Source organism: Gallinula chloropus (genome assembly GCF_964237585.1).
Source record: "Gallinula chloropus genome assembly, chromosome: 2".
NCBI lineage: Eukaryota > Metazoa > Chordata > Aves > Gruiformes > Rallidae > Gallinula > Gallinula chloropus.
The window spans coordinates 11,729,042-11,742,459 of record NC_140086.1 but is presented as its reverse complement, the minus strand read 5'-3'; the positions used below and the strand labels follow the sequence as shown (position 1 = coordinate 11,742,459).

Below are 13,418 nucleotides of genomic sequence, written 5' to 3'. Positions count from 1 at the left end.
TTGAATATCTCCAGAGAAAGAGACTCCACAGCCCCCCTGGGCAGCCTGTCCCAGTGCTCGGTCATCCTCAACTGCAAAAAAAGATCTTCCACATATTGGTGTGAAACTTCCTATGCTTCAGCTTGAGGCCATTGCCCCTTGTCCTGTCTCTCCAGACCATTGAAAAGAGGCTGGCTATTTTCCCCTGTGCCCCAAACTTCAGATATTTATAAACATTGATCAGATTACCCTCTCAGTCTTCTTTTCTCAAGGCTGAACAGCCCCAGTTCATTCAGCCTTTCCTCACAGGGGAGATGCTGCAGGCCCTGAATCATCTTTCCAGCCCTCCACTGGACTCACTTCACGAGATCCCTGTCTTTTTTATACCAGGGAGCCCAGAACTGGACACAATACTCCAGCTGGGGCCTGACCAGGCCAGAATAGAGGGGGAAAGAGACACCTCACAGGAGACTCTTCCCTGCCCATCTACCTATCCAGCTGGGTTTGGTGGGTATTACCCCACATGTAAAATACATTCAAGGATTTTTCCCAGGCAGCTCTGAAGGTATCCCAGGACTCAGTTCATTGGAAAGGAAGATGCTCTCTGAGGTTCGGCTGGCAAGCACCTCTCTTTAGCACCAAAAGCTCTGTTTTAATGAGGATGGGATGCAGAAATAGGGAGAATTTCAGCAGTCATGGCTGCCGTTGGCGATGCTCTGTGCTGGGGAGGGCTGGGCAGGTGTGTGAATGGGGAAGCATCCACCCTGCACAGAGCTGTGCACTGAGGGCTGGGTCCTGCTGCTCTGTGCAAGGCCAAAAAAGAAAGATAAACAGCAAGTGGGTTCTTTCTAGGTCGCTAATTGTACAGTCAGCTCTCCCCTGGCTTTCACTGGGACTGTTCCCAAGGAGGAGTGGCTTCTGTGCTGGCTTCACAGAGGGCCAGGGCTCCGTAGTGCTGGGGCGAGCTGCAGTCCCCCAGGTACCAGGGCATCCGCACAGTCTGTGCAGAGTGGTAAGCATCCAGCTCTTTGGTTTTTTTCTGGGTTACCACCCTCCTTTGCTGTTCTCCCTCACCTGTGGTGGTTATGTGGACTGCACCTGGGTTCACCTTTCTCCATTGCTCTTCACTGCAGCGATGCATGTTTGGATGAGCAGTGCAGGAGGTGTATCACACTGGGTCCTGCTGCTCTTCCAGGCTCCTCTCCTTTTTTTTTAATGTGGATTATCCAAATTCACTTTTCTGAGTAGTAGAAATTAGTTTGTGTTTTGAGAGCCAGTTATTTCTCATTAACCAGCTGAACAGGGAGAAATTAACCCTTATTGGAGTGGGAATTGCATGAGTCACAATTTTGCATGTCCTTCTTCGGGTCCCCAGAGCTGTTCGTCTAAGGATGAGCTGTGGGTCAGAGAGGGGCTTCGCTTTGCCTTCCTGCCACGCTGACTGCCACTGTCTGTCTGTCTTGAATGCATGATGAGAGCAGAATAAAACTACAGTTGTGGCCAGAGTGGGGATACCCAAAATTAACTTCAAAAGAAAAGGAAGGAGTTGTCTGAGTGCAACCTGCAAGCCCCTAATTCTTTGTGACATTGATATCCTGAGTCTGGTTATCTTGAGCATCAGTGTCACAAGCAGCTGATTCTGAGAAGAAGAAGATTTGATAGGGGTCATAATAATATCTCTTAGATGTTTTAATTTTCCCCTTTTCATTCCAAACTCTTAAGTGCAGAGTTTCCTCCACATTAAATGGGTCTTTTTATGTTGGCCCACGTTTTGGATATGGTAGAATCGTGTTTCTTCACTAGGTAGAATGAATCTGGCAACCTGGTGTTGTACTTCAGCCTCCCAAAGAGAAACACAGGCACAAAGCAAGAAGATTCACTGCGTACTAAAATGCTCCACTTAAACTAAAAAAAAAACCAACAACCCACCCCAAAACCCAACAACAAACTCAACATAAAATCCTCTGTGGACATCCTGTTTCAGCTCTGCAGTAAAACTCACTGGTCAGTAAATGGTGGATCTGTTCCCATGGAGAAGGGCAGTTACAGACGCAAGAGCTTGCTGTGGGAAAGGAGAGGAGGGGGGGTGTGGATAAATCAAAAAGATCCACTCTTGGTCTTGCAAACAAAGGTTGCCTTGGGTTGCGGTCACATGTTGCAGTTCAGCTGATCTTGTTCATGCCAAAAGGGGAAAGATTTCTAGTGCTTGTCTGAACCCTACTGAACTGGTTTAGGGAATTAATTAGAAGAAAATTACTCACTCCCCCCCACCCCAGCTAATTTTTCCTGATAGCCAGTTGCCCTGCATTGACTCACCAGGTCAGGGGACCCCAGGGGGAGCTGGAACAGGACCACCTCCTTGATGATATGTGGCCATTGCGTGAATTTAATTGTGATTTAAAGTTGCACCATTGGCAAATGTATTCTGGCTTTTCTCTGGTGAGGATGGGGGAGTCTCAGGTACCCAAGTCTGGGATGCTGACCAGCTTTGTAAATCATACCCAGTGGCTGAGTTGTACCAAGAATATCACTGCAGAAGCACCTGAAAGAACATTTTGGGGTTAGTTGCAGTGCCCAGGTACATCAGATGAATTGATACGCTGGTGTGGATGGAAACCTCACTGCATGTACCTGTACCCAGTGGATGCTCTTGGCCAGGCCAAGCTCCTTTCCCCTCTGTCCGTGCAGTGGGGAGATGTTTAGGAGACCCTCATACAGCTGGAGATCGTGTGAAATTACACAAAATCCACTGCTTTAGCTCCACAGGCTTGGTATGTAGGTAGATATGTACGTTGCATGTATAATACATAGATTTTTGGGGTAAAGCCAGCATGACAGGTCTAGCTCTCCTCCCAGGCGTGTTTCTCAGGGCTTAGGGTTTAACTTCTGTTCTTTATAAAGTGCATCAGGTCCCTGGGTTTCAGAGGGTATTTCTTCTGAGGGGTGCTGTCTAAGCAGAGCCAGGCACTGAGATGCTTTCCAGGATTTTGCCACCTTGACTGTGTGTGTGCTGGGTCTGGCTGAATCTGGAGAGCCAGTGTGCTCGTAGATCCCAGGAGTGCTGCCACCCCACTCAAACCAGACCTCCACAGTACCCCATGTACCTTTAGTAACTGGGAGTGAAAGTCAGGTACTTGTAAGGCCCCCCAGATCTGTGCATCTTGAATGGGTTGGTGACTTTTTTTCTTTCTTTTTTTTTAACTCAACATCGTGTATCAGGGCTGCTGAATTAAAAAGAAGAGGTGAAAATGTATGGGTTGGGGTTTTGGTTTTTTTTAAATAGCTTTTATTTTACAGTGAAAAAGTGTTTCTGAGATGAGGCAAAATGAAATACCTGCCACATCCCAGGTTTCCTGTGCTCCCCTGTGGCATGTGGGCTTCGTTCACAGCACCCCGTGCTGGAGATGAAAAAGTTTGATGCTTTGCTCCCTTTGGGGCAATGTGGATTCCTCCTCAAAACCTCCATTCTAGCGACTGGTTTTATAAATGCTGAAAAAAATGAGGCTTGTTCCTTATCTCTTGGGAGATCGTTGATGGATCCATTTCTCAGAAAGATGTTTTATTCAGTCCTTTAATGCTCAGCCACTCCCTTCATTCAGATGCCTGGAGTCTTTTATCACGGCTCCTCTTACTCATTGCTTAGCCAAGTTAGGAATATTTAGTTCTTTTAATCTCTCCTCCTAACTCAACTGTCTTTAATCATCCTTCTTGATGTCAGAACATTTGATGCCCACTTTTACGGAAAACAAGCCTAGGCTTTTTTTCCTGGTGTGCATGTGAATCGCTTGGGAAGGGTCCCAGGAGAGCTGTCGTAGCTGAGAGTGCTGGGCTCACGCCTGGGTTCTTCAGAAGCTCCCTCGAACATCTCGCTGCGGGCGCCGGGGAAGATTTCTGGCTCACCTTGACACTTTCTGGCATTAACTAATGTGCTGATTTGTTGGATGTGGGCAGCAGCTCCCCCGGAGGCTTTCATGGGTTGGGTTTCCAGGGGGAGACTTCTCTGGGCATCTGCAGGAGGGTGTGGGTGCTGGCGGTGTTTACGTGAAATAGCCCCACAAAAATAAGTTCCCGTAATCTGCGTTTCCTTCCTGTACCTGCCAGCAACGAGAGTGAGAGAGAGGTTTAATTTGCTTTGACTGTCTTGAAAAGCGTGGTGGTGGTTTTGGGTGCCTGTGCTGCAGGTCAGGGCACTATCTCTGTGTGCTGCAGCGCTGGTGGCCCCTTCTTGCCGTTGGTATTGATGCTGCCTTTCTTGATAGCTCATCTCTTTTGCACACGGGAATAGCCATCCACAGCTGCTTAAGTAAGTTTGAATGTAAGGATTGCTGCTAGCTGTGACCAAGCTGAGCATTGCAGGGTCTTCAGGCTTGGCTATCTGAAGTTAGGTGCCTCCTTTGCTGCATGGTGATGTCCTGAATTCCCCCCACATGCCTGCTGTTATTTCAGTGGGAGCTGTTTCAGAAAGCTTGATCGTTCTCTTAAAATAGCCCAGCTCAGATGCTGACTCAAAGGGGTTAAGACACTGGATCCCCAGGTTTGATGGGTCTAGGCTATTGCTGTGCAGCTCAAGGTGGCATCCCTGACACGGACTTTATATTGCAGAGTGCTTGGCAGGGAGTTCAAGGAGGGCAAAAGCCTGCCTGTCCCTCCCCCACTCCCTGTTCTGCCAGAATGCTTCTCATACTCTCCCAAATTTAGCAGTGCAAATGTGCCTGGGTTAAGGAGGCTGAGTGATGAGGCTGTTCTGATGGTAATAAAGGTCCCCAACCCTGCTCTGCCTCAAGCTGATGCTGCCAGAGCAGCTGTGTAATATACAGTTGTGTGATATATGGCTGCCCCAACAAAGGGTCCTGAGGGGAAAGAGGAGAGGACCTCAGTTGGTGGGAGAGAACAAACCACCGGAACCACTTCCTAGCATGGTGGTGGGCACCAGAACAACAGCCTTATGTCACTGTGGCTGTTCGGTGCAACCCTTGGGGTGTAACATGAGGTAGCAGCAAGGCCTGGAGGTCAGTGCTAGGAATAGTTCACATTCTCTTGGTGATGATGCTGGGATGCTCTGGGTGATGGAACAGGGAACTCTTTGTGAGCACACAAAGAAGAGCATCTCTTCACTGTGCTGAGTACCACTCCTGTCTCTGTTTCCTCCCATTACTGTTCAGGAGCATTTGAGGGCTTGCTTTAAAGCTGACAGTGAACATCTCAGGAGGACCTCATCGTGTTTACTTTGACACATTACTGGGTCGACAAAGACATTCATTATGGGATAGACTGCAGGGCTCCATCCCTGATGAAGTCCATTCACCACCGCAGAGGAACGTGTTTCTGCCTTGGCTGCTTATGAGGAGCTCCTGTTCCTTTTTCAATTAATGTATCTATTTAAACAAATTATTTTTATATATATATACACACATATAAAAATAAAAGCAATATAAAAAAATAACTGTATTATAAACTGCAGTTTATATATATCTTCCAGTGCATCCTTGTTTTGAAGAGCTGAGGAAATGAAGCCTTTGGGTTGGTTGGAGGTTGGGCTTGCTGACATTTCTTTTGTTGTAATGTCATATAGGTCTCGGTTGACTGAGAAAAGGAGAGAGGAGAAACATGTGGAGGGGAGGTCAGATCCTGCCAGGGTTTCCTGGGGAATGAGGTGAGTGGTGATGGCTTTCAGCACTTGTAAGCCTGGAGATACAAGCCCTCCTGGGCTTCCCTGTGCCCTATGGGTGACACCTCTTCTGTTGAACCTCTAGACTTGATTTTAGCTATGGGTTTCTCTGTTGTATTGGGTTTGTGTTGCAAGATTTTGGCAGCAGGGAGGCTGCAGGCGTGGCTCCTGTGAGAAGCTGCCAGAAGCTTCCCTCATGTCCGACAGAGCCAATGCCAGCCAACTCCAGAACAGACCCACTGCTGGCCAAGGCCGAGCCCATCAGCGACAGGATGGTCAGTGAAGAAGGGAGGGGGGAGGAAGTGTTCATGGTGCCAGAGCAGAGGTTCCCCTGTAGCCCTTGGAGAAGGCCATGGTGAGGCAGTTTGTTCCCCCTGCAGCCTATGGAGGATGATAGTAGAGTGGATATCCACCTGCAGCCCATGGAAGACCCTGCGCTGGAGCAGATGGAGACACCTGAAGGAGGCTGGGACCCCGTGGGAAGCCCATCCTCGCAGGATTTGTCACCCTATGGAGAGAGGAGTCAACGCTGGAGCAAGTTTGCTGGGGGGACTTGTGAGCAGTCTGGTCCTGAAGGTCTGCACCCCATGGAAGGGATCCACGCTGAAGCACTTCAGGAAGAACTGTAGTCTGTGGGAAAGGACTCATGTTGGAGAAGTTCATGGAGGACTGTCTCCTGTGGGAGAGACCCCACGCTGGAGCAGAAGAAGAGTGTGAGGAGTCCTCTTCCTGAGGAGGAAGGAGCAGCAGAGACAGCGTGTGATGGACAAGCCCCACTCCCTGTCCCCCTGTGCTGCTCGAGGGGAGGAGGTTGAGTGAAGTTGAGATGGGGGAGAAGGGAGGGATGGGAGGAGGTGTTTTGAGATTTGGTTTTGTTTCTCATTATCCTATGTTGATTTGGTTCATAATAAATTAATTTCCCCATGTTGAGTCTGTTTTGCCCATGATGGTACCTGCTGAGTGATCTCTCCCTGTCCTTATCTCAACCCTTGAGCCTTTCATTGATGTTTTCTCTCCTGTCTCCAGCTGAGGATGGACAGTGAGAGCGGCTTTGTGGGCACCTGGCCTCCAGCCTGGGTCAAACCTCCCCCCACTGTATTTTGCCTCTGACAGGAGGATTTCAGACTGCTGATCTGATTGGTGGTCTCAGGAGGGCTGGAGGCTTACCTTGAGTGTGCTGAAGTCTGTGTGTCACACAGACCTTGTTTCTTCCTGGGTTTGGGCTTCTCAGCAGGGAACTTGAGAAACCTCTGCTGCAATTGCTTGCAAAGGAAACAGTCACTCCCCAGCCTCCTTTTACGGACCTGGAGGGAAACAGGTATGTTTTGGAAGTGCCTGACCCTGATGTGCTTCATGGGATGAATCATTCCCCACAGTACCTGCTTCTCTGGGCTGTCAGCACAGCCAGGGTGGCTTCTTTGAATGTAGGGTGTAATGTCCACATAGTGGTGTTTGGGTGCCTGCTGGTTGTTTGGGGTGTCCAGACCCACTGTGTGAAAGCTTGGGCCCCTCCTAAGCTGCCGTTAAATTCTCTTCAGGGTTTGGACACAGCTTAAAGCCACTTGTCCAAGCTTGCTCCCAGTGTTTCTACACCCTGACTGGCAGCAGGAGTACGTTCCTGAAGGATAGAGTATCATCGCAGAGGCAGTTTCAGTCCAACTGGGTCATCTCGTGTTGGCTGTTGAACCCCAGTGCAAGACAACTCCAGCTCCAGGAGGTGACTCCAGCCCCAGGACCTGCTACATGGAGAGTATGGGAAGGCTGCTGGGACTTCAGAACCTCCTGGAAACCAACCCTGCAGCCACTCTGGTCTCTGGCTTTACACATAATGTGTGGCTTTTCAGTGGCAGGAGGGTTTGGAGTTGTTGCCCTAGCCCTTTGGGAGATGGGGAGACGGACACTGGTAGTGGGACCATCCACATCCCAGTAACTCGGTGTCCTGGTTTTGGTCAGGATGGAGTTAACTTCATTTGTAGCAGCGGATGGAACGCTGTGTTTGGGAGTTAAAATGGGAGTAGTGCTGATAACACCCTGATGATGCTAGTTGCTGTCAGACAGTCAAGGACTTTCTCAGCTCTTCATGAGAAAGGAGGGGCGAAGCCAGGACAGGTGACCGAGCTGACCAAAGAGAGTATTCCACGCCAGTTACGTCCTGCCCAGGATATCGGGGGCTGACGGGAGGAAGGCCTGGGGCGGCTCCGGGACGCGCGGTTCTTGGGGGACGGTCGGGTTCTGGGACGGCTCTGGGTGGCACGGCCTGAGTTGTGGGTTTGGTGAGAAACTGCATTGTGTAGCAACAGCTTCATATATTTTTGCTCTAAAGTCCTGTTAGCATTGTTACATTGTATCTTTCTGTTATCTTAGTAAACTATCCTTATCCCAACCCACAGGCCTCTTATTTCTTGGTTTTGGAGTTATTTGCCCCTTCCTTTCCCCTTCCCTTACTTCTCACCCCCCCCCCCCCTTCCCTTTTCCCTGCTCTTTTCCTTTAAGGAGCAGGCAGCTGCGTGGATCTCGGCTCTCAGACAGGGTGAAACCACCACACTCGGCTAGCAGTGAGGTGATGCGAAGAGCTGGGACCTATGAGTCAAGGCCCCATTGATTAGCATCTTCCTCCAGAGCTTTTGTGCACTCTGTCTCCCATGCAGGAGGGATTCCTCCCAGACATCCATCTGCCTTTGCTGGGCTACCTGCTCCGCATCACCCTAGTGCAGTATGGATAAACATCAAGTTGGAGATGGTTATCATTTAGGTGTAGTAGCTGTTGTACCTAAATAGCTGTGGCTGGAAGATTTGCAGTATGCTTTTGTTTCCACTGATGCCCTCAATATGTTCTCACGGGGTGCAGCCCACAGAGGAAGAGGGATTGATCTTGATGGCCCGTTGTCAAGATTGTCACCTTAACTCGAGGAACAAGTGCAGTTTGCAGTAATACATCACTCAATTTTAAGCGGGCAAAGAGAAGGTTTGTCTGCTTTTCTTTAGAGAGAGAGAGTCCTGCTGCAGTGTACTGTTACCTTTTCTGTTACTCAGCATCAACATGTTTCCTCTGCAGTCCTGGAGAGAGGAAACACTGCCTTCTATACCAAGGGAAACACTGTCACAGGGAAATTGTGTGGGCACTGCCCTTTGCCTGAGTCCTGGCCATGTCCGAGTGAGGGACAGGTCCATCTCTTGCCTTCCATCTGTCTACCTTGGGGACCAGAAGATGTTGAAGGGACTGATGGTGCCCTTGGGTTTGATGCTTGTTCCTGCCAGCAGTCTGCTTTCAGGGCATGTCTTTTTTGTCCATCTAGAGAACAGGGATAAACTGGTTTTGGATTTGGGGTGAGGCTTACGTAAAGGATGAGCGATGTAACAGGAGATCCTAGTGCTGTGTCTAAGCAGGGCTGATACTTCCTGCAGTATCAGTGGTTCCCAGCAAGGAACTTAATTTTTACTCAGCTTCTGGCTTTTCCATAACAAAGTTCACTCCAGCTGGCTCCCCTTCTCCATCCCTCCCTTTTTTGAAGCATCTTTGTGCCAGGCTGACACCTCAAAAATTAGCTCAAAAGAGTGTTGAGCTCAGAGATGCGGGAGCCCCTGAACCTGTGTCCTGGTGTGAGGCTCTTTGCTTTCCTTGGGTTTGCTGGGATGCTTTGGGATTCTGGAACAGTGTTAAGCAGGAGAATGTGTTCATCTTGACAAAAGTAAAACTAGCAGCCTGCCAGAACTTAAGAGGGTTTTGGAAGTCTCTGTTAGCACTGGCTGAATGTTAGGAGAGGGTGTGAATTGGGGATGGATGGAGGAGGTTTTAGATCTGTTTCCCCAGCAGGTAAAAGCAGGTGTTCAGTCAACTGGGAGTTGCCCTAAAGGCAGAGAATAAGGATGCAAATACCCTGTGAAACATAAAAGGAATTGTCTGGATGCCTTTTTCTGCCACTAAGGAAGTTTACTTCCACCCTGGGTGATTTACATGCAGCAAGTTGATTACTGAGAAAGGGTGGTTGGTCCAACGGGACAAGGTGACTTTGTAAAGAAAGAAAAACCTGGCAAAGCCAGGAGGCCAGGCAAAACACAAAAAAAAGTGTGGGGTGTGGCAGTGCTGTGGGGAGCTGGGTCTTGGAACAAGCAGGGTGCTCAGGAACGCACAGTGTTTTCAGCAGCAGTCAACTGCTGATGGCGGCTGTTCAGCACTGGGGAGGTCCCTGTAACGAAGCTTCCTCCAGGTTTTGCAGAAGTTCAGCTGCATGAGCACTGATCCCTGCCTGGTATAGGGGTGTGTGTAGCAGCTTTCACAGAATCACAAGGTTAGAAAAGACCTTTGAGATCATCAAGTCCAACTGTACCTGTCCTCTACTAAACCATATCTCTAAGTACCTTGTCTATCTATCTTTTAAACACATCCAGGGATGGTGACTCAACCCCCTCCCTGGGCAGCCTGTTCCACATCCCCACAACTCTTTCAGTGAAGAATTTTTTTTTAACATCTAATCTGAACCTGCCCTGGTGCAGCAGAGTGCAATTTCCCCTTGTCCTATCACCTGTCACTTGGCTGAAGAGACCATCTCCCACCTCTCTACAACCTCCTTTCAGGTAATTTAAACCTTCTTTGGTTATTTTGGTCTGAGGAGCGCTGGGTGAGCAGGGCTTGTGGAGCTGCTGCCAAGTATGACATTACACCAGTTAAGTTAAACCTGCCTGGAAGGGCATCTGAGCTGTGCTTTCGCCTCATGTCTGGTGCAGCAGTAGCACACCAATCCACCCAGTTGCTGCAGGTCAAGGGGTAACTGGGTAAGTGGTGACATCCGTTAGCTTGAAACCGCGGTGGATTTGGGACCCTTCTCAGCCAGTGCGGCAGTGCTGCGGGCAATGAGCACCAAGTGCTGTCACTCTTCCCATGATGCCTCAGCTCTGCCACAGGCAAATATTGCAGCTGATCTGGTCTTAAACTCAGCCTGGGCTTTTAATGAAATAACATTTCTGCTGAGATTTGAACCTGCACCCTGTGAGCTTGGCTGCAGCTGCAGCCACTGGTGTCCCCTGCCCTCCAGCTGGTGCTCTCCTGCAGTGCAGGTGTTTCAGTTCATTACTAGTCCCACCAGTTTTCCTGGTGTTCACCAGCACTTTCTCAGTCCTCCCCCAAAGCCACGACACTGACTCTTTCACCGAAAGAGTTAAATGCTTATTTATTTTTCTGAGCTGCTCCTCCCCCTTTCTGATTTCACTTGATATGTGCAGGATGTGATGATAAAATCTGCTCGAGCTGTCTCCTATTTCAAGCATTTTTAAGTCTTTAAAGTAGCTGTGTGGGGTGATGAAGTGTGGGTGTGGATGCCTGGACAGGGAGGTGGGGAGGGAACAGCAGGCTGGGCAGCCCCACACTCTCTGCAGGCTCCATCCTCGCCCATGTGGGCACCCAGACATTTGATGAGAGGTTTTCAGGTGTTACATCCTCTCAGAGCCGGTGCTGTAAGTCTGAGAAAAAAAAAAAAAAGGTGATGTTGTTCAGTCTGCTCTTCCCTCAGCTTGTTGCATTTTCCACTTCAGGATTCAGCTCTCCCAGTCAGTGGCTCCCAGTATCTCCAGGGCCAGCTGCCACCTTGCCACATTCAGTGGTTCCCTATGCCTGTGCCTAGTGCGGGCACAGCATCGGTGCCGATCTGTGTCATCTCCTTTGCAGATTGTGTGGTGTGTATGGCTGTCTTTGTGGGCAGCTGTCCAGTAGCACAGTGCAGATATATTTAGTTGCACCACTTGGTTTTTTTTGGGGGTGGTTTCTTTGGGGGGTGTTTTTTGGTGTTTGGGTTTTTTTTTAGGTTTTTGATGAATGGATTCCTCAGTTCTGCTGCTTCCTGTTAAAGTTTGCAGTGTCTAATGGCTGGTTAAATCAAACATGGTTAGAAAGCTGCCCTTGGAGGTGGTTTGTATTGTCTGTATGTTTCTCTTTAATGTCTTCTCACCTCACCATGCACAGAGCTGCCCTGACCTTGGTGTCTCCCTGGAGTGTACACTGTGTTTCCTGGAAAGCTTGAGGATATAACAAGGGGATCTGAGGGAGATCACCCACATGTGGTCTAGGGTGGGAACCTGAAGACTGAAGCTGGAAGGGAGGCAAGGAAGTTTTAAGGGCAGCAGCCGGGCCATCAGCATCTCCTATAACATGTCAGGACCCAAGGGACAACTCCTGAAATGCTGTCTGGGATGGACTGCAAGAGGTCTCTAGTGCCACCAGCACTGGAAAAAGGCATCCAGCTTCTCCAGGGGTAGAGATGTCCCCAGCTCTCAACACTGCACCACTGAAAACTCACAGGAAAGCTTTCCCCAGTGTCCTACAGGTTCTCACAGTCCACAAATTGTGAGCATTCCCTCTATTGTGTAGCCTGTTGTCTTGGCTGTGATGGGGTGGACGTAGAAAGGTTTGGGAGGAGGCAGGGAGAGGTCTTCTGTGGGACACTTGTGGGCAGTTAATACATCTGCAGCATGTCTGCAAAGAGTCTCCTTTGGGAGATGTTGTCCTTGTGCGGATGCTTTTCCCTAATAAGTTTGACCCTTTTGCAGAAAACCACATTAATTTTCTGGATTACAAGGTTGTGTATTAACAACCAATATGGAGTAAAGGGGCCAAGAGGGTTTAATTAATAAACCTAGGGTGTATTCTACTAACATCAGATACTCTACAGGTAATGTTTCTTAACCATAACCCTGAGCCATAACTGTCCTCTGTATTACAGCCTGCAGCCAGATCACTGTTGGCTTGGAGAAGGTGGCATGCTGGCTGGCACCAAGAGGCTCGAGGGGTCCACATTCATGGGGCTGGTGGGTTCATAGTACCAATACCACCTTCATGGAAAGGGGAATTGAAAACTGGACAGTGAAATACATGAATAAAACTGCCAAATGACTGCATGTGTCCAGCTTGGTGGTTTCTTCTTTTGTTCAAGTATGCTTGCCTGAATTTGTCAGCTGGTATTTGACAGACTTCACTGCTCCTTAGGAGTTAGGAGTTTCAATGTGAAATCTGAAAAAATTCTTTTCCAATATAAGCTCCACTTAGATTTAGTTGAAAGAGAGGGGCCAAAGGATGCTTTGGAGCAGTCCAGTCCTCCATGGACCACAGAGAGCTTCCGGACCGTTGGTTTACGTTAGATGCCTAACTTCTAGACAGCTGAGGTTAGAGAGAGAGCAGTCCCACCTTTTAGTTGCTTGTATGTAATACATGTTCAATAAGTCCTTGTTTCCCCAAAACAGAGGATAAATACAAAATCTGGGGCTGCTGCCTTGCTCCAGCAGCAGATTGGTGACTGCCTTTGGCGTAACAGGCTGATGGTGGTGGCCATAGGCAGCACTTTTGAAACTGCCAGCGTGCCAGGAGTTAATGAACCACGCTTGGGTTTCTCCTGATGAACTGATGCATTAAGGCTTTGAAAGCAATTTTACTGCTGCACGCCACCACAAACCTTTTCATTTAAGCTGTTCCTTTCATAAAGCTTCAGATAGCACCCGTGTTGGGCTGAAATCGACATCTCCAGGGGAGATTAAGACAATTTTGCTTGAGGTTTCTGTTGTGGTTTCTTGCAGGAGAGGAAAAAGAGGGTAAGATAACCAAGGTCAGCACCTCACTTTGAGCTGCCAGTAGAGTTCCTCTGGGTGAGAGAGGGATTGAGTTACCCTGTGCCTATAACTCATCTCTGGTGCCCACTGCCAAAAAATCTAGAAAAAAGATGGCAAAAATGATGGGTAGGTTTGGAAAAGTGGCTGTAAACTGAGCTGGGCAAAGAGTGCTCAGAGC

General features: G+C 48.9%; 1 long non-coding RNA gene across 3 annotated transcripts in view; it reads left to right on the top strand.

The window, feature by feature from the left end:
- The window catches only part of LOC311205641, a 67,701-nt gene extending 61,136 nt beyond the window's left edge, over positions 1-6,565 (top strand). For all 3 annotated transcript variants that reach the window (XR_014618162.1, XR_014618163.1, XR_014618164.1), the window contains exons 3-4: positions 5,552-5,632; positions 6,028-6,565. This is a non-coding gene — a long non-coding RNA (uncharacterized lncRNA). The remainder of the gene's footprint in view (positions 1-5,551; positions 5,633-6,027) is intronic.
- The last annotated feature ends 6,853 nt before the right edge of the window (positions 6,566-13,418 follow it).